Source organism: Bos indicus, chromosome 18 (assembly GCF_029378745.1).
Source record: "Bos indicus isolate NIAB-ARS_2022 breed Sahiwal x Tharparkar chromosome 18, NIAB-ARS_B.indTharparkar_mat_pri_1.0, whole genome shotgun sequence".
Lineage (NCBI taxonomy): Eukaryota > Metazoa > Chordata > Mammalia > Artiodactyla > Bovidae > Bos > Bos indicus.
In genome coordinates, this window is record NC_091777.1 from 44,333,176 (window position 1) to 44,356,774 (window position 23,599).

General features: G+C 41.7%; 1 non-coding gene across 1 annotated transcript; it reads left to right on the forward strand.

Annotated features, from left to right (window-relative positions):
- The first annotated feature begins 890 nt into the window (after positions 1-890).
- Positions 891-962, forward strand: TRNAC-GCA (transfer RNA cysteine (anticodon GCA)). The gene has a single exon. It is a non-coding gene; the product is annotated as a tRNA-Cys (tRNA).
- Positions 963-23,599: the final 22,637 nt, after the last annotated feature.

Consider the following 23,599-nt stretch of genomic DNA (forward strand, 5'->3'; position numbering starts at 1 on the left):
GAATAAACAAGTAATAGGGGCTTCTCTTGTGGTCCAGTGGTGAAGAATCTGGCTGCTAATGCAGGGACAGGGGTTCGATCCCTGATTGGGAAGATTCCACATACCACAGGGCAACTAAGCTCACGTGCCACAACTCCTGAAGACAGAATGTCTAAAGCCTGTGCTCCAGAACAAGAGAAGCCACTGCAATGAGAAGCCCGGGCGCCGCAACCAGAGAGAAGCCTGCATAGCAATACAGACCCAGCACAGCTCAAAACAATAAAGATTAAACAAGGGATAACAAAGATGAGCAAAGTCCACCCCAAATACCCACTAGCACTTCTGCTTGGCAGCACCTTCCAGCTCAGTGTCTTGTGAACTTGTCTTATGTAACTTCAGATGTGGCTTTAATATTTTTTTTAATGATAAGTAGCTTTAAATTTTGGCACCCCACACCAGTACTCTTGCCTGGAAAATCCCATGGACGGAGGAGCCTGGTAGGCTGCAGTCCATGGGGTCGCTAAGAGTCGGACACGACTGAGCGACTTCATTTTCACTTTTCACTTTCATGCATTGGAGGAGGAAATGGCAACCTACTCCAGTACTCTTGCCTGGAGAATCCCAGGGACGGCGGGGCCTGGTGGGCTGCCGTCTATGGGGTCGCACAGAGTCGGACACAACTGAATCGACTTAGCAGCAGCAGCAGCTTTAAATTAATCCCTAAACACTATCACCATCTGTGATATTGCCTCTCTGTCTACCTGGACCTCTTGGAGAATGAAGTGTTCAAAAGAGTAAAAATACACTCCATCCATTTTAACCCCAGCTTCAGTTTCAATGGTAAAGAATCTGCCTGTAATGCGGGAGACCTGGGTTGGGAAGATCCCCTGGAGAAGGTAAACTTGTGGGCTTCCCTAGTGGCTCAGTTGGTAAAGAATCTGCCTGCAATGCAGGAGACCTGGGTTCGATCCCTGGTTAGGGAAGATCCCCTGGAGAAAGAAATGGCAACCCACTCTAGCATTCCAACCCACTCTAATATTCTTGCCTGGAGAATTCCATAGACAGAGAAGCCAGGCAGGCTACAGTCCATGGGATTGCAAACAGTCATACGCCACTGAGCGACTTTCACGTTTCAGTTTATTTATGCTTCCCAGGTGGCGCTAGTGGTAAAGAATCCACCTGCCAATGCAGGTAGATGTAAGAGATGCAGGTCTGATCCCTGGGTGGGGAAAATCCCCTGGAGGAGGGCATGGCAACCCACTCAAGTATTCTTCCCCGGAGAATCCCATGGACAGAGGAGCCTGGTGGGCTACGGTTCATAGCGTTACAAAGAGTCAGGCATGACTGAAGTGACTTAGCACACATGCATGTATTGATAAAAGGATTCTATATCAAATAAGTTTCTTTTGGGCAAATCAAGTTACATTTTCCTATTATCTTATTTATAATATCAAAGTTTTGTCATCTTCACGTTCTTTAGTTAATGGCGATCATGACAATGGCATTTTCTTTATGAGTTAAGTGATGCTCTATTCAGAAACTACTCTGTGTGAGATCCTAAAATAAATACCTAGCAAAGAAAATTTTGGTAAAGTGAAACATCCTTCTTACTCTTTTTCCAAAAAAAAGTATTTATTTGAGCTTCATGCATGGACAGAGGAGCCTGGTGGGTGGCAGTCCATGGGGTCACAAAGAGTGAGACATGACAGTGACTCAGCATGCACGCATGCATACATGTTTAAAGAGAACATAAATAGTTCTTTTAGGGACAGGAAGCAGAAGAAACTCAATTAGCAGCATAATTATAAATAATTTCCATTTTATTTTTCTGTGTCATTACTCAATTTAAATTTAGTCCTCTGGTTTCTGAACTTAGATGGTCTTTAAGTCAGATATTTGTGGGCTGGCTTAAACGCACACCTTCAATTATGATAAACATGCATTTACAAGTGGAGAGTGAAAAAGTTGGCTAAAAGCTCAACATTCAGAAAACGAAGATCATGGCATCCGGTCCCACCACTTCATGGGAAATAGATGGGGAAACAGTGGAAACAGTGTCAGACTTTATTTTTCTGGGCTCCAAAATCACTACAGATGGTGACTGCAGCCATGAAATTAAAAGACACTTACTCCTTGGAAGGAAAGTTATGACCAACCTAGATAGCATATTCAAAAGCAGAGACATTACTTTGCCAACAAAGGTTCGTCTAGTCAAGGCTATGGTTTTTCCTGTGGTCATGTATGGATGTGAGAGTTGGACTGTGAAGAAGGCTGAGCGCCGAAGAATTGATGCTTTTAAACTCTTGAGAGTCCCTTGGACTACAAGGAGATCCAGCCAGTCCATTCTGAAGGAGATCAGCCCTGGGATTTCTTTGGAAGGAATGATGCTAAAGCTGAAACTCCAGTACTTTGGCCACCTCATGCAAAGAGTTGACTCACTGGAAAAGACTCTGATGCTGGGAGAGCTTGGGGGCAGGAGGAGAAGGGGACGACAGAGGATGAGATGTCTGGATGGCATCACTGACTCTATGGACGTGAGTCTCAGTGAACTCCGGGAGTTGGTGATGGACAGGGAGGCCTGGCGTGCTGCAATTTATGGGGTTGCAAAGAGTTGGACACGACTGAGCGACTGATCTGATCTGATCTGACCCCATCAATTAAAGGACTGTCCCAAAGAAGATTCTAGGTTGCTGGTAGAATCTATTCTTCAGCATCCCCTCCTGCTGTTTCTTTTCCTTTTCATGTTTTTTTTTTTTTTTCCTTTACTTATAGATGTTTATTTTCAAAGTTTTTCAAATCTTCTGGTTGAAGAACGTTCTCAATGAACATTTTCTCTATTCTCCTGGCTTCAGGCAAGGCATCTTAACTCAGCTGATCCTTCATTACTTTATTCAGCACTCACTAGGCTCAGTATTTCCAGGATGGTCTAGACTGACCCATTACACAAAAAAAGACTGCACTGAAATGCACAGCATTAAAGCATCAGTTCCATGAAGGGTAAGAATCCTGTGCCTCTGGTGAGGATGATGGATTCTCGGGGGATGAGGTACAGAGTCCCTTACCCACCCAAGAATCTCTGGAAAAATGCATACCTTTCCCAACAAATTGTTATATTCTTTACCTTTTCCATGAGCTAGCTTCTCTTGTCGTGCCACCCACACACTGGCTGATAAAACCTGGTTCCTTTGCCTGATGCATGCATTCAGAAGCACAGGCCTCGGCCACTCTAGACCAGTGGTGTGCTACAGAAACAGAACATGAGCCACGTATGTAATTTAAAGTTTTCTGAAAGCTGGATGAAAAAAGTGAAAAGACGTAATTATTAATTTAAATTTAACCAAATATATTAACATATTTTGGCATATAATCAATAGAAACAATTATTACTGAGGTACTTTACAGTCTTTCCTTCCTAGTTTTATTGAGCTGTAACTGACATAAAACTCTGGGTACATGTAAGGTGTGCAATATAATGATTTGATATATGAATATGTTGCAAAATTTTACAGTCTTTTTTTCATACAAAGTATTCAAAATCTAGTGTCCATTTAACACTTAGAATACCTCAATTAGGACACTAAATTTTTATTGGAAATAATTGATCTGTATTTAAATTTCATAAAATCGACAGTAGAGTCACGTACCAGAGTATTTAAAAGATTTCTAGTCGCTAAATCAAGTACTAGCTTTAAATTTTGAATATAAACGAATTAGAATGAAATAAAACAAAAAACCTAGTTCTTTAGTTGCACTAGCCACATTGCAAGTGTTAGTTTTTTGAACAGTGCAGCTCTAGAGCCTTGTTACTCAGAGCATGGTCCAGGGATCAGCAGCATCGCTTAGGATCTTGTCAGAGCTGTAGCCCCACTCTAGATCTCAGAAGCTAGCTTCCAGGATTCAAATGCACATCAAAGCTAAAATAGGATGCTCTAGACCAGCGGTCAGGAAACTTTTCCCACAATGGGACATAGAGTAAATATTTATGCTTTGTGGGTCACAGACAGTCTCAGCTGCATGTTCGTCTCTGATTTTTTTTTAACAAATCCTTAAAAATGTAAAAGTCATTCTTAGCTCATGGACCATATAAGAATAGTCTGCAGGCCACATGTGGCAAAAGCAGGCTACAGGCCACATTTGACCCACAGGCCATAGTTTGCCAATCCATGTCCTGACCATGGAGAACAAAGGAATCCTTAGCCCTTTCTGGTGGCCTAGTTACCTGGTATAGTCTCATTAGAACAAACAAATATAATTTTTAAAATATCATGGGACTTCTCTGGTGGTTAAGACTTCAGCTTCCAATGCAAGGTTCACGGGTTCAATCCCTGGTCCAAAGACTAGGATCCTACATGCCGACATCACAGCCAGAAAGACGTATTGTGAATTTTACAAGGCATATTTGCACTGTCCACCTAAATAAAGAACACACACACCCTCTGACCCACACATTTCCACTTCTAGACATCTTTTCTACAGAAACATATAATTACACACACACACAGAAAATATAGCAATTGTATATAATCAAAGATACCACAGCATTGTTTGTAAAAGAAAAATACTGGGCATACTGTAAATGTCCATTAATAAATGTTCTAATAAATTATGATGTCTCCTTTACCACAGAACACTGTAAAGTTGTTAAAAGAAATAAGTAGATCTACATACAATGACATGGATGTATGTTCAGGATATGTTACTAATAGAAAATAAAAGGAGTTGCAGGGATTTCCTTGGTGGTCCAATGGTTAAGAATCCACCGTGCAATGCAGGGGAAGTGGGTTCAATCCCTGGTCAGAGAACTAGGCTCCCACAAGCTGTGGAAAAACTAAGCCCCCACCTCGAAACTACTGAGCCACAACCAGAGTCCTCATGGCACCAATGAAGTTCCTGCATGCCACAGCTAAGACCTGATACAGCCAAATAAATGACTATTTTAAAAAAGAGTTGCAAAACAGTGTTCTTATTTTAAAAATTGAAAACACACATGTGCACACACAGCCCAGATTAATTCAGTGATTATCCCTGTGGAGGGAGAGTTGGGAGAAAGAGGTAGAAGGGACAGTGAACTTTCACTTTTTGCTTTAAATCTTTCTGTATTATGATGATATTCAGTAGGCATGTACTATCTCTGTAAAGCTCCTACGTGTGCCCTGAAGGAGGACCTTAACTCCTGTTCCTGCAGGTCTGAGATGGTTGAAAATCAAACTCCAAATCTTATCCTGTGATTCGCCGGATTACCACTGTGATTGGCTGAACTCTCAGCCTGCACCTATGGCCTCAAGGGAAGATTCCTACCCTCAGCTGACAGCAGAAGAGAAGACTTAGGCTTGGTTTATGGATGGTTCTCCATGATATGCCGGTACTATCCGAAAGTGGCCAGCTGTGGTGCTAAGGCCCTTGCAGGGACATCCTGAAGAAATAGTGAAAAGAAGTTTTCCCAGTGGACAGGACTTTTACCTGTGCACCAGATTCATTGTTCATGGAAGGAGATATGGCCAGACATGTGGTTTTATACTGATTCATGAGCCATGGCCAACGGTTTGGCTATATGGATGGGAACTTGGAAGGAACATAATAGGAAAAATTGGTAACAAGGATATTTGGGGCAGAGTTATGTGGACAGACCTCTCCAAATGGGTAAAAAATATGAAGATTTTTTTTTTTATCCCGTGTGAATGTTCACCAAAGGATGACCTCAGAGGAGATTTTAATAATAAAGTAGATAAGATGATGGGTTCTTTGGGGACCACTCAGCCTCTGTGGAGACCCCTAGCCACTCCTGCCATCACCCAATGGGCTCCCAGTCAAAGCAGCCTCCCTCCATACTGGCAGGGATGGAGTTATACATGGGCTTCCACTCACCAAGGCTAGACTAGGTACTGTTGTCACTGATCGCAACTCTCTGGTTGCAACTGAGACCAACTCTCAGTCCTGGGTATGGCCCTGTTCCCCGAGGTGATCAGTCAGCTACCTGATGGCAGGTTGATTACACTGACCGGCTTCTGTCATGTAAGGGGCGATGTTTTGTTCCTACTGTAATAGACACTTTCTCTGTGTTTATTTCATTCCCTGCACACAATACTTGGGCCCAAACTCCCATCTGTGGACTGAATATCTTATTCATCATTCACGCAGTGTTTCTTCTTTTTTGTTTCAGACACACTCTACAGCAGGTGGCATCTTAGTTCCCTAACCAGGGATTGAACCTGCACCCCCGGCAGTGGAAGCATGGAGTCTTAACCACTGGACTGCCAGGGAAATCCCAGGAACATACTTCACAGCAAAAGTGTAACAGTGGGCTCACAGTCCTGGATTTCTCTGGTCTTACCATGCTTTTCACCATCCTGAAGCAACTGGTTTGGTAGAATGGTGGAATGGCCTTTTGTAGATTTAATGACAGCACTGGCTAGGTAGCAGTTATCTTGCAGTGTTGAGGCCAAGTTTGCAAGAAGGGTATATATGCTCTGAATCAACATCCAAAACATCATGCTGTTTCCCCCAGAGCCAGGATTCACAGGTCTAGGAATCAAGAGGCAGGAATGGGAATGGCACCACTCACTATTACCCCTGCTGACCCACTAGCACAATGAGTGCTTCCTGTTCCTACACGGGTATGCTCTGCTGGCCTGGAGGTCTTAATGCCATGGGAGGAATGCTTCTCCCAGGAGTCACAACAATGATTCCATTGAGCTGGAAGTTAAGACTGCCACCTGGTCGTTTTGGACTCTTCATGCCTCTGAATCAACAGGCAAAGAAAGAAGTTACTGTGCTTGTGATGACAAGGGTGACTGATCCTGACTACCAAGGGGAAATTGAAGCTGCTACTCCACAACAGAAGCGAGGAAGAGTATGTCTGGAATACAGGAGATCCCCAAAGGCATCTCTTAGCATTACCATGCCTTGTGATTAAGGCCAATGGAAAACCACAACGACCCAGTCCAGATAGGACTGTTAATGGTCCAGACCCTTCAGGAATAAAGCTTTGGGCCACCCTACCAGCTAAAGAACCACAACCAGCTGAGGTGATTCCTGAAGGCAGAAGGAATATCAAAAGAGCAGTAGCAGAAGATAATTATAAATACCAGCTATACCCACTTGGCCAGTACAAAAATAAGGACTATAATTATCATGAGTATTTCCTTATATTATTATGAATATGTTTGTCTGTGTGTGTATAACAAATGTCTTTATTTTCTTCCTTCTCTTATTCTCTTATTGTGCAACACAAGTATTGACTTTACCTTATAGCATTTAAGTATTGTTAGGTTTTTTTTTATTTTTTTTTTATTATTGTTAGTTTTTAAATCGTATTTTCAAGTTAAAGTTTATCAGGAAAAGAGTAAACATCACTCCAGGACTTTACCTCTTCTCAGGAAGGAGTTAGTGTATTTTTCATTGTTTGCAGAATTGTTGTTCCATATTTGGTGGAATTATGGCCCTGATATTGTCTTTATGGAGAAGGCGATGGCACCCCACTCCAGTACTCTTGCCTGGAAAATCCCATGGATGAAGGAGCCTGGTAGGCCACAGTCCATGGGGTTGCCAAGAGTCAGACACGACTGAGTGACTTCACTTTACCTTTTAACTTTCATGCATTGGAGAAGGAAATGGCAAGCCACTCCAGTGTTCTTGCCTGGAGAATCTCAGGGATGGGGGAGCCTGGTAGGCTGCCATCTATGGGGTCGCACAGAGTCGGACATGACTGAAGCGACTTAGCAGCAGCAGCAGCACTGTCTTTATTTGGAGATTAAGTATGGTTTAAGAGATGCTTTGGGGTGCCAAGGTGATAAAGGGTGTACTTGTGATCATTAATTTTATATATGGGAAAAGGGAAACACAGAAAATACTGAAAAAGACATTTTGTTTAAAGTGTTTAACATTATATAATTGGGGTCCCAAAACAAGAGGAAAGAGAGAATGAATCCCAAGCTAGACATATACAAAGAAAGCCATAGCTAGGCAAATCATAGTGAAGATGTTAAAAATTTAAAACAAAGAGAAATCTTAAAAGTACTCAGAGGGAAAAAAGACTCATTTTCTCCAAAAGAAACAATGAAATTGATGACTGAGTTTTTGATAGAAAGGATAGAAGACTGAAGAAAACAGAATAAGAGCTTTAATGTGATGAAAGAAAATAATTGCCAGCTTGGAATTCCACATCCAGTGAAAATATGCTTCAGAAAAGATGGTGAAATGAAGAAATATTTAGTCAATGAATAAGAAATGTTTAGGCAAACAAACATTTAGAGAGAATTAGCTATTGTATACTCACTCTAGAAGAATGGCTAAAAGGAGTTCTTCAAGCATCAGAAAAATAATTCCAGAGTTAAGGGTGGAAATTCAGGAAGGATTAAAGAATGGCCGAGAGAAATGTGTGTGTAAATCTCAAGCGAAGACTGATTACATAAAACAAAAATAACAATGACTTACGAGTTTTACAGACACACAAAATAAAAAAATAATGACACAGTATCACGTGTCATTGGTGATGGTGGAAGGGGAGTTCACCAGAGCAGATCCTGGAACAAAGATCTGAGTTCAGATAATTTATTTGGGGAGTTAACACAGATTGTATCAGTATGAGGCTGGGGCAGTGAGGTCTGGAAGGGAGGGGACCAATGAAGAGCGTATAATCTAACGAACACTCACTAGGGGTAACTGGAGCTTAATCCTGCCTGGAACCTTTGGGACCAGAGGAGATCAGGCTAATCTCACCTGAAGGGCAAAGAAGCTGGGATGTTTACGCACCATTGTTGATAGGCAATTCATTGAGGACTACTTTAGGCAGTTTTAAACTTCTAGGCACTCTTCTCGCCTGCTTGACACTCAGCATCTGAAGACGCCCTCAGGCCAGTTGAGTCACAGACGCTGGGAGTTGTAAACGGGGTCAACATGCAGGGAAATGGTGCCAAGGAGGTTTAAGTGGGGCACAGAAAGCATCCACCACTGGGGAAAAAGCGGGAGTTAAAAAATTAAAAATTTAGTTTTAATCAATCAGGAAGAAATAAATGTACTAATTTATATTAGGCTATAAAAAATAGAAGACACATATTGTGATCTCCAGATTTTTAAGAGTAAAATAATGTATGTTTGACAAATCAGTAGAGGGAGGAAAAGAACTGGTAAAAATGACTCATTAATCTAAAAAATGTTAAAAAGTTTTAAAAAATGAACACACGAGAAATGAGTGGAAGAGGAATACTAAGATGGTAGATTTTAATCTTGATGTATCATTAATTGTGGGCTTCTGAGATGGTGCTAGTGGTAAAGAACCCGCCTGCCAACACAGGAGACGTAAGAGACGTGGGTTTGATCCCCGGATTGGAAAGATCCCCTAGAAGAGGAAACAGCAACGCACTCCACTATTCTTGCCTGGAGAATCCCATGGACAGAGGAGTCTGGCAGACTACGGTCCACAGGGTTGCAAAGAGTCCGACACGACTGAAGTGACTTAGCACACATCATTAATTGTGCAAATGTAAAAGGGTGAAATATTCCAATTAAAAGACAAAGATTATCAGGTTGAACAATAAAGCACAGTACAACTCAATGTTGCTAATAAGACACTTTCAATATAGGATATAGAAAAACGAAAATAAAAAGATGGGAAACATAGAAAAGACAAACCAAAACCAAGTGGAGGCAGTTATGCAAATGTCATACAAAAATATGTTAAGATAAAAAGCATTACTAGGGCTAAAGAAAGATTAATGAGAAAGGTGTCAATAGCCAAGAAGATATGACAATTTAAATTTATATGTATCTGATAACACAGCCTCACTATGGATAAAGCCAATGAGTAGAACTAAAATGTGAAACAGACAAATTTACATTCATCAAGAGAAGGGCTTAGCAGATTTCTTTCAGTAACTGATAAGACTTACAGAACAATAAGGATATATCAATATAAGATGTAATAAGATTAACGAACTAAACAGATATAAACATTGCTTTTAACATCTGCAGAATACACATTCTTTTCAAGAATACTGCAACATTCAAGAAAATTGGCCAGCTCTTGGGCCATAAAGCAAGTCTGGGCACATTTTAAAGGATTGGAATTGTACAGAATATGTTTTGTTATTATAATAGAATTAAGCTAGAAATCAATAATTAGAACCCAAATCCTCAAATGCTAGAAATTAAGAAACATTTTTTAAAAATCTAATGAGTGAAAGAAGAAATTGCAATGAATGTTAGAGAGTATTTTGAACTAAATGATAATAAATACATTAAAATGGAAGTATGGATGCAGATAAAACTGTGCTTTTCATACCTTAAGTGTTTATGTTAGAAAAGAAGGCTGAAAACTAACGATGTAAGTATCCATTTTAAATGCTAGGAAAAGGAAAGCAAGTGAGTATATCCAAAGAAAATAAAGATTAGAATAGAAACAAGTGAAACGAAAAACAAATGTATATTAAAGAAACAGAGACTTTCCTGGCAGTCCAGTGGTTGAGACTCTGCACTTCCAATGTAGGGGGTTCAATCCCAGGTTGGGGAACTAAGATCCCATGTGCAATATGGTACAGCCAAAAAGAAAGAAAAAAGAAAAAGAAACAAAGATTATTTCTTTGAAAACAATATTGAAGTCTATAAACACCTGGTAAGACAAATCAAGAAAAGAGAGAAAAATCCCAAGGTACCAGTATGAGACTGACAAAGAAGATACCATAGTCAATCTTCATATGTTAAAAAGATAAGATGATAATAAATTTTTTATGCTAATGAATTTGGAAATTTAGGGGGACAAAACCCTCAACCTACCAAAAGTGAAAAGCAGAAACAAAAATCTGAGTAATCTTATACCTATTTAATGAATTGAATCCATGATTAAAAATCATCCCACAATTGAAACTCCAAGTATAGATGGAGTGAATTTATAGTGAATGTAACTGAACATTTATGGAGAATAAATATTTATTTGGGGGGGACGACTTAAAGAGGGAGCACTCCCCAACTTGTTTTATGAGGGCAGAATTACCTGGATCCCAAAACTGACAAGGATATTATAGGAAAAGAAAAAGCCAATCTTTCCCATGTATTTAGATGTAAAAATCTTAAACATTATTAAACTAAATCAAGGATCATAGAAAAAGGATAATGTACTAAGACCAAGAAATGAAAGGTTGGTGTAATCAACTGATTTGATTTCATACCATCAGGACTTCCCTGGTGGTCCAGTGGTTAAGACTCCAAGCTCCCAATTCAGGGGACCTAGGTTCAATCCCTGGTCAGGGAACTAGATCTACATTCTGCAAGGAAGACCCCAAGTTCTGCACCTAAGACTGGGTACAGTCAAATTAGAAAAAGAAGGAAAATAAATTTTAAAAAAAGAGTGAAAAAATAATTTCATGCAATCATTAAAGGAGAAAACCATGGAATCATATCAATAGATGCAGAAGAATCATATAATGAAATTCAACACATTCATTGTAAAAATTTTTAGCAAACTAAGGAGAAATGGAAACTTCCTTTTGCAGGGTATTTAAAAACACCAGAAGGAAAGTGAAATACTGAAACCCCTATCAGAAAGTGGTAACAAGAAAAATACAGATCTTCCTTGATTTACGAAGGGGTTATATCCCAATACACTCATTGTAAGTTGAAAATATTGTAAGTTGAACATGAATTTAACATAGTTCACCTACCAAACATTGTAGCTTTAGCTGAATCTACCTAAAACACACTCAGAACACTTAGATCAGGCTACAGCTGGGCAAAATCACCTAACACATTTTAAAATAAAATTGGGAGTATCTCATGTAGATTATTGACTACTTGTACTAAAAGTGGGGCTCCTCCATGGCTCAGCAATAAAGAATCTGCCTACCAATCAATGCAGGGGATACGGGTTTGATCCTGAGTCGGAAAGATCCCTTGAAGAAGGAAATGACAACCCATTCCAGTATTTTTGCCTGAGAAATCACATGGACAGAGGAGCCTGGCAGGAGTGGGACACGACTTAGTGACTAAACAACAACAGAAGGTGATAAACATGGGATGGTTGTAAGCATGTTGCTGTTTACCCTGTGATTGCGTGGCTGATGTGGGATAACTCCTGTGGCTATGCCAATGCTGCCCAGCATAACAAAATAGTATCTAACTGCATATCGCTAGCCTGGAAAAAGATAAAAATTCAAAATACAGTTTCCACTAAGTATGTATCACTTTCTTTTTTTTTTTTAATGATTTTATTTATGGTTGTGCAGGGTCTTCATGCTGCGTGGGCTTTTCTCTAGCTGTGGCGAGCAGGGGCTGCTCTCCAGTGGCGGGGCGTGGGCTTCTCACCGCAGTGGCTCCTCTTGTTGCGGAGCACGGGCTCTGGTACCCACAGACCTCAGTACTGCAGCTCCCGGGCTCAAGAGCCCTGACCCAGTGGCTGTGATGCATGGGCTCAGCTGCGGTCTTCCCACACCAGGGGTGGAACTCACGTCCCCTGCTTTGGCAGGGGGGCTATTCTTTACCACTGAGCCGCCAGGAAAGCCCTCAGGGGTATTTTAGATTCTAGTTTTCCACGCTCCTATCTGGTGAGAGAGGTCTGGGAGCCGGGAGTCCTCAGCCACAGTGCTGGCTCTGCCATCAAAAGCTCTGGGGCCTCTAGCGAGCGGCTGCCCCTCCCTCAGTCGTGTCTGACTCTTTGCGACTATGCAGACTGTAGTCCGCCAGGCTCCTCTGTCCATGGGATTTCCCAGGCAAGATTACTGGAGTGGGTTGCCGTTTCCTTCTCCATGTGTATCACTTTCACATCTTCACAAAGTATAAAAATCATAAGCGGGGCCATAGTAAGTCAGGAGCCATCTGTGTATTGGTTATTACCACTTACATTCAACATTGTGCCAGAGGGCATAAGCAATGCAAAAAGGCAAGACAGGAAAACAAAAGGAATATGAATTTAAAAAGAAGAAATAAAACTGCTATTATTTACAAACAATGTGACTGTATACCCAAAGGAAACGCAAAGAATAGGAAACTCAAAATATTACAGACAAATTGTTGAAATCAATGTCTGACAAAGTTATGGAATACGAAGTTAATAAAACTTAATTATATTTCTAAGTTCGGCAACAGACAATTAGACAATAAAATGGTAGCAGACAAGTAACATTTATAATGGTATAAAATAGCTAATAAATGGGTATAAATCAAAAGAAAGAGAAGACCTCTGCAGTGACAGCAAAAAAGGCATAATTGAGATTAAAAAAAAATATCTTAAGTACATTTAGGGGATGTGCCATGTTCATGAACTGGAAAACTCAATTTTGTAAATGTCCATTCTTTCCAAATTCAATGCAATCCAAATAAAAATCCCAGTAGATGTATAGGAACTCGGCAAGCTGATTTTAAATTTATGTAATACAAAGTGCTAAAAATAGTAGAGAGAGCCTTGAAGAAGAATGAATGAATTTGGAGGATTTATACTGCCAGATATGGAGACTTACTATAAGGTTAAAATAATATGACAGTGTGATATTAGCGCAGGGATAGACCAATGAACAGCACAAAGAGTCTGGAAATAAATCCACACGCATATAGACATCTAATTTATGATAGAGATGACAAATGCAGAGCAGTAAGAGAAAAATGGCTTTTTCAATAAACGGTGCCAATCAACTGGATATCTTCAGGTGGAAAAATGAATCTTGACCACTACCTCAGATCACTCATAACAATGAAGTCCTGTCATATCAGTGATCTAGGTGTGAAAGTCAGAACAACAATGCTTCTGGGAGAAAATATAGAAGAAGATCTAAATTACCATGAGGTAAAGCTATCTTAAACGGACCACAACACATAAAGAAAAAGATTGACAGATTGGATTATATTAAAATTAGGAACTTCTTCTCATCAAAAGACACTATGAAAAGAATACTAGGACAAGTCACAGAATGAGAGATGTTTGCTGACATATGTCTGACAAAGAACTTATCCACAGAATATGAAACAACTCTTACAAATCAAAAAATAGATATCGCAATAGGAAAAGACTTGAATTGGCAGTTCACCGAAAGAACGTCCAAACGGTCAATTTGTTGCTCAGTCACTCAGTCATGTCCGACTCTTTGCGAACCCATGGACTGCAGCATGCCAGGCTTCGCTGTTCATCACCGCTTCCCAGAATTTGCTCAGACTCATTTCCATTGAGTTGATGATGCCATCCAACCGTCTCATCCTCAGACATCCCCTTCTCCTCTTGCCCTCAGTCTTTCCCGGCATCAGGGCCTTTTCCAGTGAGTCGGCTCTTTGCATCAGGTGGCCAATAAATATAGAAAAATGTGCTCTGTTTCATTAGGTCTCAGGGAAATGCAAATTAATAGAACAATAAAATATCACTGCACCCTCCAACCAGAATGGTTAACACAAAAATGACTGATAATACCATGTGTTGGTGATGAGATGGAGTGGAGTGTTTTTGTTTTCTAGGGCTGCCATAACAACGTAGCAGAGTCTGGGTGGCTTAAACAACAGAAACTCTTTTCCCCACAGTCCTGGAGACTAGAAGTCCAAGATCAAGGTGTCAGCAGGTTGGTTTCTCCTGAAGGCGTCTCTCCTTGGCTTGTAGTTAACCATCTTCTCCCTCAGTCTTCACATGCTTCACATTCTTGTGTGTATTTATGTTCTAATTTCTTCTTCTTATAAGGACACCAATCATATTGACTTATAGGCCACCCTCCTTACTACTTAAAAAAATTTATTTATTTTAATTATAAATTACTTTACAATATTGTAGTGGTTTTTGCCATACACCAATATGAATCAGCCATGGGTGTACATGTGTTCCCCATCCTGAACCCCCCTCCCACCTCCCTCCCCATCCCATCCTTCAGGGTCATCCCAGTGCACTAGCCCTGAGCACCCTGTCTCATGTATCGAACCTGCATTGGTGATCTATTTCACAGATGGTAATATACATGTTTCAGTGCTAATCTCTCAAATCATCTCACCCTCATCTTCTCCCATAGAGTCCAAAAGTCTGTTCTTTACATCTGTGTCTCTTTTGCTGTCTTGCATATAGGGTCATTGTTACCATCTTTCTAAATTCCATGTATATGCGTTAATATACTGTAATGGTGTTTTTCTTTCTGACTTACTTCACTCTGTATAATAGGTTCCAGTTTCATCCACCTCATTAGAACGATTCAAATGCATTCTTTTTAATAGCTGAGTAATATTCCATTGTGTACGTGTACCACAGCTTTCCTATCCATTCGTCTGCCGATGGACATCTAGGTTGCTTCCACGTCCTAGCTATTGTAAACAGTGCTGCGATGAACATTGGGGTACATGGACTTTAACTACTTTTTAAAGACCTTGTCTCCAAATATAGTCCCATTCTGAAGTACTGGGGTTAGGACCTCAACATATGAATTTTAGGAAGATACAATTCAGCTCATAATCTGGGGAAACTAGAACTCTCATATACCAGAAGTACGTGTGTGCGTGCGTGCTAAATCACTTTAGTCGTGTCCGACTCTTTTTTGACCTCAGAGACTGTAGCCTGCCAGGCTCCTCTGTCCATGGGATTCTCCAGGCAAGAATACTGGAGTGGGTTACTGTGCCCTCCTCCAGGGGATCTTTCTGACCCAGCAATGGAACTCATGTCTCTTTATGCCTCCTGCATTGGCCGGCAGGTTCCTTACCACTAGAGCCACCTGGGAAGCCCATCCCGCAAGTATAAATTAACAAAACTGCTTTGGAAAGTGGTGGACAACATTGAGTACAGTCGAGCAGACATACCTCTTATGCCCCAGGGATGATTCATTTCTAGGTGGATATACAGCAGAAACGCAGACATTCACACATCAAAAGGCATGTACCAGAATGTTCATGGAGGGCTTCCTTGGTGGCCCAATGGTTAAGAATCTGCCTTGCAAGGCAGGGGACAACAGTTCAATCCCTGGTCCGGGAAGATCCCACATGCTGTGGGGCAACTAAGCCTGTCCACCACAATTACTGAAGCCTGTACACCCAGAGCCCTTGCTCCGCAACAAAAGAAGCCACTGCAACAAGAAGCCCACACCCTGCAACTGGAAAGTAGCCCCGACTCACTGCAGCTAGAGAAAGCCATTGGCAGCAACAAAGACCCAGCACAGCCCAAATAAAATTTAAAAAAAGAGAGAGAGAGAGAGAATGTTCATGAGGTTTTCATAATCACCCCAACCGGAAACAAACCAAATATCCAGTGGATAACTGGATAGATAAATTTTGGTATATTATTCCTTGTTGTTTAGCCTCTAAGTCACGTCTGACTTTTTGCAACCCCTTGGACTGTAGCCCACCAGGCTCCTCTGATCATAGGATTTCCCAGGCAAGAATACTGGAGCGGGCTGCCATTTCCTTCTCCGGGGGATCTTCCCGACTCAGAGATCAAACTTGTGTCTTCTGCATTGGCAGGCAGATTCTTTACCACTGAGCCACTAGGGAAGTGCCAAATTTTGGTATGGACATGCAACAGAATTCTATAGAAAAATAAAAACCAACTATCTATTGCTACTCCCAACATACACGGATCTCATGAACACAATGTTGAATGAAAGGAGCCAGATATGAAAATGTACATTCTGTGTAATCTATAGAATTGCATTAACTTCAGAACTAGGCAAACTACTCCATGGCATCTGGAGGAAGAATTAGAACAGTGACTGCGGGGAGGAAACCATGAAGGGGGGCTTCTGTTCCTTGACCTGGGTCCTTACTTTGTGCAACCTTTCTTAGTATCTCAGTTTATCAAAGAAAGCAAAGCGGGGACTCCCTTGGTAGTCGAGTGGTTAAGAATTCACCTTCCATTACAGGGAACACAGGTTCGATCCCTGGTCAGGGAACTAAGATCCCTGCATCTAAGGCAGGCAACTAAGCCTGTACCCCTCAACTAGAAAGCCTGGGGGCCACAAAAAAGATCCACTACAGCCAAAATAAAATGTTTAAAAGTGAGGAAGGCAAAGCACCTCAAGCGAGTCTGATACAGGTCTGCAATTGATTTTTAAATCACTACTTAGGCCAGGAAAATTGCAAGGTCCCTATTGTCTGTCCACACCAGGTAGGAGGTAACGAATAACAAATCTGGGTTAGGCTCTCCAAGCTGCTGACAGCATTTGTAATCCAGCTCCTGAGCAACAGTTTGGAAAATGTTTCCCCCAAAGACTGAACTTCCCATGGTCAAAAGAACAATTACATAGATTATTCTTAGAAAGAGGAGCTCAGATAAGGGACTGCTTTTTATTATAGAACTGAGGAGGAATTCAGGAAAGAAAACAACTTGCTTGAACAGAACAAGAATAGAGTCCAGCACATTTTACCCAGACACTGTCTTGATCCCAGCAGGATCAAAAATGAATTTTCAGAACAGATCCCTCTTAAGGACTTAATTTCTTTATTCCCAACTGATTATTTAGCCGAACAGGGGCATTCAGTGCCCCAAAGCTAGTTGAGTCTGCAGTCACCATTCCCAAACCCCTCTCTTTCTCCTCTCTCCTCCTGGATACCATGGAGACTCAAAAGCCAGGTTGCCCCTCCTCTTCCGTGTCCCAAGGGACAGAGTTGAGCACTCAAAGCTGCAGCTTTAGATTTCTCTAGTTTTGATGTAACAGGAAAAAAAAAATTGAGCCAACTGAAGAATTATCCTTGGAACACTGAAGATCTGGCATCTGTGTGCCTCATGTGATTCTGGGAGAACTGTGTACCAAAAACAGAATTTTTTCATGACAATCTCAGTTTTATGAATATCCCAGTAGTTGCAAGTGGGGATTTCCTCCTACTCTGGTGCTTTGGTGCCTTGTTGGCCCGATGCCATGACTCTTTTTGCTCTTCCAGGCTCAGGAGAGCAAAATCCTGCCAGGGCTCAAGGGAGCTTTTGGAAAGAGGAGTGGTGGTTACTAAATCCATACACAGGGGTACGAACTCTATTCCCAGGTGTGTCCCACTGGCTCTTGTTTGGACCTGTTTTGGATCGATAGGCTCCTTTAAGAAAAATAATTCACTTGGTATATAGCTTGGGTGAGTTTTGCTTAAATTTCAAATTAAAAAATATCTCCCTGTTAAAAGAAAGGAACTTACTTTTTCTCCCAGCATACATCTGGCTGCCTCTCTGAGCACAAATCCTATATATAATCCTTAAAAAGAAAGGGGCAGGGGGGAGGAGGGGTGAAGACATTTCCCCAAAGAACGACTGTGATCATGTCTACAATAGCATGTCCTAAGAGAAAAGAAATGAACCTGGCAGTTTTCAGAGTAATATGACACCTGTAGAAAACTATTCTAGATAATTCTGTCCTCAAGGCATATTTTGGGGTTTTTTACTGTCTCAGACTCTAGAGTCTGATCTCCCATGGAGCTCCTCACCCAGGTCTAGGCTGACCATCCTATTTGATTATCTTTTAAGAATATTTATTTATTTGGCTGCACTGGGGATTAGGTGCAGGATGTAGAATCCAGTTCCCTGACCAGGGACCAAGGTCCCCTGCATTGGGAGTGCACAGTGTTAGCCACTGGACTATCAGGGAAGTCCCTGACCATGCTATTTAAATATACTCAATCCTATGCCCAGGGCTTTCCAGATAGCTCTGTGGTAAAGAATCTGCCTGCCACTGCAGGGTTGGATCTCTGAATTTGGAAAATCCTTTGGAGGAGGGCATGGTAACCCACTCTAGTATTCTTGTCTGGAAATTCCATGGACAGAGGAACCTAGCAGGCTACAGTCCATGGGGTCTCAAAAGAGTTGGACACGACTGAGCACTCAAGCAATCCTTTGCCCAGTCCTCCTTTTACTCCTCCACGTCCCCCGGACCACAATGCTTAGCCCCTTTTAATATAGTGTTCAGTTTAGCTCTGTTTTCTATTATTGGTAGCCTGTCTCCCCCTGCTAGAAGACGACCCCAAGAAAGGAGAGCTCTCCCTCTGGTTTGTTCCCTGGTATATACTAAATGCTGAGGACTGTCCCTTGTACACTGTACAATGCTTGCTGACAACTTGAAAACTCAGCACCTTAATTAACCAAGTGCCAAGCCTTTTCACCTTCTTGCCTCAAATCAAACTAAAAATTTTGAATACAAGGTCTTTGCTGTTATCCAAAATGTTAACATATTTTCCAGACACAGAACTGGGTTTCCCTATCTCTTTTCATCATACCATTTAAAACAAGTTATTAATGAATGTTGATCTTCTAATATCCAGGTCTAAAAATTCCGGAAATTTTAAAAAAGTGTGCATGTAATACATACATATTCTATGATGTAAAGCAAATTGGCGATTAATCCAAGATTCTCTAAAGAAGAACTTAAAGGCACAACACATTTGTCTTTAATCAAGGCATGAAATATCTGTGTGAGGAACAGTCCATGACAAGTCCATGTCCAATTACAATTAGTTAAAACTTGTATGTTGGATGCCTGCTATGTGCCAGGCACAAAGCTTTGCCTGCACTATCTCTGATTATCCTAACAATCCTTCAAGGTAGGTATTATCATCCAGACCGTAGATGAGGAAACTGAAGCCCAGAAAGGAGAGAAAAACTAGCTCAAGGTCACACGGATCTCAGATGAGAACATGGGTTTGCTCAGCCCCGGGGTTTATCCCGACACTTGGCTATTTCTCCAGAAAACAGTGTAATAGGACTTCATGTGATACTCACATATGTCATTGGTTTCACTATTCTTAGTCAACACATATGTTTTGAGTAACTGTTATGTTCATAGCGCTGTGCAGGCTTCCTGGGAGATGGCTGTGAGAAGCTTGCCATCTCGCTGGGAGGTACTCATGAACCCGGGCATGGGATGTGACGTGACCAGTGAGTGGAATCCACAGAGATGCTGTGGGAGCTTGGAAGAGGGAGAAGCCCTCCTGGGTCGGGCTCCCGCAGTCCAAGCACCGGCTGGTCCTCTACTTTTTCAGCCAGGCTGGGATTTGGCCCAGCTTCTATTTGCACTCAGATCTCAGTTCTCGCGAGAAATGACTTTTCCCCTACCATGTGATCTGTGCACAGGGATATAACTATAGGTTGCTGCCTCGCTGTGCATCCCAGTCCCCATGGTAGCTGAAGAGGTGAGTGCTTCCTCGCTTGAAATGATGGGGGGAAGCAGGGAGGTGTGGGACCCACACTCTGGCCAATTGCAGGCCTGTTGCTGTGACCTTGGATATGGAGTAAATGACGCAAGGATGGCGGACCATCTGCTGGCAGCAAAGACCAGGGTGGACAGAGGCCAAACTGAAGCAGCCCCGTCCTGATTGGGCTGCTCCAGGGTTGAGGAAGTGACGCACATCCCTGAGAGCACGTTTGTCTTCCATCAGAGCTGGGACCCCATGAGAGCTTCCCATTAAACCTCACTGTACTTGATACAGTCCTAAGTTTATTGTCTGGCCTTTACTGGAAAAAAAAAGTATCTTTTCCTTTACCCTTTTCCTCTGCATTTCACATTGTTGGATATAGTTTGTTTAAAAAAATGGAAACAAACAAAAGGTTCTAGGGACAATCATCAATGAATCAGAAAGTGAAATCTGCTTTCCGTAAATTGTTTACGTTTTCTGATGATCTCTCTGCAGTCTGAAGAGTATCTGTGTGCATGCTCAGTGGTGTCCAACTCTTTGCGACCCCATGGGCTGTATAGCCTGCCAGGCTGCTCTGTTCATGAAATTTTCCAGGCAAGAATACTGGAGTGGGTTGCCATTTCCCATTGCCCCAGAGTGTCTGATGCTTACCTAATAAAGTTGAGACATTTTGGTGTTTTCTTCATTACTCTGAAGCTTAGTAATCCCACAAGAGCCACCTGGAGTCATGGAGTCCTGGGAGACATGGAGCCATCCAGGTAGAAGGGGCTCTGGCTGAGGTGTGGAGAAGGGTGATGCCAGGGCTTTGGGTGCCCTGCTGGCTTTGCTCTGCGGGATGGTGCAGGGAGAGGCTATATTTTGGCTCAGAACACAGGCAAGATCTCATCTGCAAAACCACAGCACTGTGCCTGGTCCTGAAACCATGAAAGAATGAAGCCTGGGATGACCCACTTCCTGGGTGAATGCTATACATCTCAGCACTGTTCATTACCTTCCGTAGTGCAATGCACGAATTCACAGAGTATATTTTCAGAGCACATCTGCCCCTTTAAACTCTCTGCACCCAGAGTTACAGTGCAGAACTGGAACTTGAATCCATCCAAGCCAATTATCCCAGTTCCTTTTTTTTCAGCTTGGAGTTTTTCATTTAAAAGTTGTCATGGGAAAATAACTCTTAATAAATCCCTTTAAGCACAGGGAACTAGGGCAATTCCTGACATTTTAAGAATTACTGAAACATTTTAAAGTTTTTTTGATTTATGTTCTGAAGGACATAAGTAATCCTTTTTTCTTTTTGGAAGACCTTCAATTAATTTCAAGGACAGACATTGGCACTCAGACTGTTCAAATCTAATTAATTATCTGGCTGTGCCCACAACAGTCACACCTTTAAAACACCGTGGTTGTAGCTAATCATCTTGAGATTCTCCCACACTGAAATAATTGCACACACCCTTTTAGTCCATGACAGATATATGTATGGGGTGAATTACAAAAAGGGATGGTGCATTCCCAGAGGGAAATCAAGTTTTGTGTGTTTATTAGTGACTCATCAGTTTAGTCATGCATTAAATATTCAACATCTGATGTAAAACACTTAAAATCCTGAGGTAATTTCTTGAAGCAAAACTATACAGGTCAGGTTAACCAATCACATGAGTAGCTTTGTACCATAAATTAGAAAATCCCACAGCTGGGAAAAGCAATGAGGGAAAGATCCCAGGGATGATGTGGCTCAGAAATCCATGGGTGAACAAACCCAGTGAGGCTGGATGGTGAGTTTTCTTTCAGTTCATGATCAATAGGAAGCTGAAGGCCATTCACCTTCGGGCACTGGAGACAACCACCCTTACCCAGTGGTGTCCACTTGGAGTTGATTTACTGCCTCAGGGTGTGCATCCAAAAAGGAGCAGAGAGCTTAAAATTCATTCTCACGTTTAACCTAAAAACTTAATTTTTCCACACATTGCTAAACTTTAAAAAATAGGAGAAGAGAAAAAAATAATTGATTCTGAAACTTCTCTTGGAAAAGTTACTCAGGTTACTTGTAGTGAAGCAAAAAATAAAATGTGGCAGCCATATGTCCCTCACTGCTGAGACCAAACTCTTTCTTTTTCCCCATAAAAAGACGTATTACGCTATATCTTTATTATTTTAATTTTAAAATATTTTATCATTAAAAAATTATTTCTCTGTGTGTTTCTGGTTGCACTGGGCCTTCATCATTACACATAGGCTTTCTTTAGTCGTGGTGTGCCGGCTTCTCATTATGGTCGCTTCTCTTGTGGAGCAGAGGCTTTAGGCTCTCGGGCTCAGTAGTTGTGGGGCACGGGCTTAGTTGCCCCTTCACATGTGGGATCTTCCCACACCGGAGATCAGACCCATGTGCCCTGCATTAGCAGGTGGATTCTCAACCACTCGACCCACAAGGAAGTCGTACACCACGTTTAAAAAAAAAAATACCACAAGCCTTATCAGAGTCACGGTTGAGTAGTGGTATGTAGGTCTGGAGTACGAATACAAAAATAAGTGCCAGAACACGCCCTGACATGCCACCTGCCCCATCAGATGCTTGTTTTGTTGCATACAGAAGTTTGGAATTCACCACTCCAGGGAATAAACTGCTTGTCTGGACACCTGTACTGCGGGCCAGCTGAACGATGTCTTCCACATGTGACTCGAGTGGCTTCTAAAAGACAAGGGAGCATCCCTGTGAGGCTCGGGTGCTGTTGCCCTGTACAGGTATTGGCAATGATCAAGAGAAGCTGGTTTCTTCAGAGGAGAACGCCCTTTGTGAGGCAAGAGAGAGGCGAGTGGCTGAACAGAGCAGGTCAAAAGATAAGACTTCCATATGGTTTTTGTTGACGATTCAAGGGAAATTGGTGTTTGGGCCCAAATGTCTGAGTATTACTGCACTCTGTCAACACAGCCTGTTTCTTGTTTAGGGCATCCTCTGTTTTCCAGTACCCCATTGATGCACCAGGCAAAACTGAAGTTGACACTGTGTGCTCCCTACCTGGAGGACTCCTTCAGCACCAACTCCATCTCTGAGTTGTTTCGTTAGTTCCAAAATGCACCCCCAGTTTTTTTTTTTGCCTTCACCTTTTCAGCCATCAGAAAAAGATATCCACACTAAAGAACTAACTGCTGGTGAAATGTTAATTTGGGGGAAGAGGGAGGCCACATTATCCTAGGAAAAAATAGTACTAAAAGTAAATGAAGGGGAATTGGAGTGAATCCATTTAAAACAGGAGCCAAAATTTCATAGTATAGTGAAAATATATGAGATGAGGGCTTTGCCTTGAAAATTGAATAAGCATTACAAAAGGTTTTATTTTGTGTTTCAGAAAATGGGCTTCACTGCCAATCGTGGGCAATTCTTAAATATGAACAAAGAATGAATCAGGTGATGTTGGGGGAGGTTCTGTTTATTGTGTGTGCTCATCCTCGGTGGATTTCCCTTTAGACTGTCACAGTGTGAGGACAAAGAAGGTGACTTTATTAATTATCCCAAGAGCCTCCCTTTGCTATTTAGCTCATTCTTTTTCACGTCAGTATCCTTTAGCCATCGATTTCC